Here is an 887-nt window from a genome sequence, read left to right on the forward strand (position 1 = left end):
ACGGACACACACCGACGTCCGTGTGTACTGAACAGACACCCACGTGGGCCAAAATCACCCACGGACAGCCAAAATCACCCGAGAAGCCAAAATGCAAAAATTAATATTTTTGAAGAAAGTTTTCTGAAAGGAAACATCAAAAATATGTCAACAAAGAGTTTAGGATGTCAAGTGTGTGATCAAAAGTTGCTGTAGACATCCGTTAGGAGACCACGAAACTCCGACCTTTGTAGCATGCAAAAGACATGGTTAGAAGCAAAAGAAATTTATGAAAATTTACCAGAAAATAGCTTTAACCATCCTTATGAAGCATGCAAAAAATCAGATTCAAATTCGAAGTATTTTTTTTTTTACATTAAAAATACTCCCCGGAACACAACCAATGTCTACTGGTGACAGACTGAAAAAAAGCGTTTTGTATATATAAGGGGTAGGCACTCTCTTGAGCCCCTACCCCCAGTACCCGAACGGTTCGGGTACGTAGTGTTGGACTGTTCGGTCCAACACTATCGAGGGCTGGGTTGAGGTCGATGGCCGGATTGTCCCCGGTGAATTTTCCGGGAACTTTTCCGGCGAATTTTCCGGTGGACCGTTTTGCCCCTAACTTCAAATTTTCGCGCTTGCATGGTCTTGGCCTGGTTTCATCCGTCTTCCAGTTGCTTTTTTGATTACATCTCAAGAGTGGTTGGAAAGATTGATGTTAGCGGGGCAATGAACATTCGGCGTATGAGTGGTGATTGGATAGCTAGTGTTTGTAGGCTCTGTGCTCGCGCACCCAACTACAGACCAACTATCCTCCTCAGTTTCTTCACTAGCATAGTTTATGCTTGTTGAACTGATCGGGGCCTGTGTTTTGCGTACCTATCTGGAAGGAATTGTTAAGCTTT

This window comes from Brassica napus, unplaced genomic scaffold, assembly GCF_020379485.1.
Source record: "Brassica napus cultivar Da-Ae unplaced genomic scaffold, Da-Ae ScsIHWf_593;HRSCAF=885, whole genome shotgun sequence".
NCBI classification, from domain to species: Eukaryota; Viridiplantae; Streptophyta; class Magnoliopsida; order Brassicales; family Brassicaceae; genus Brassica; species Brassica napus.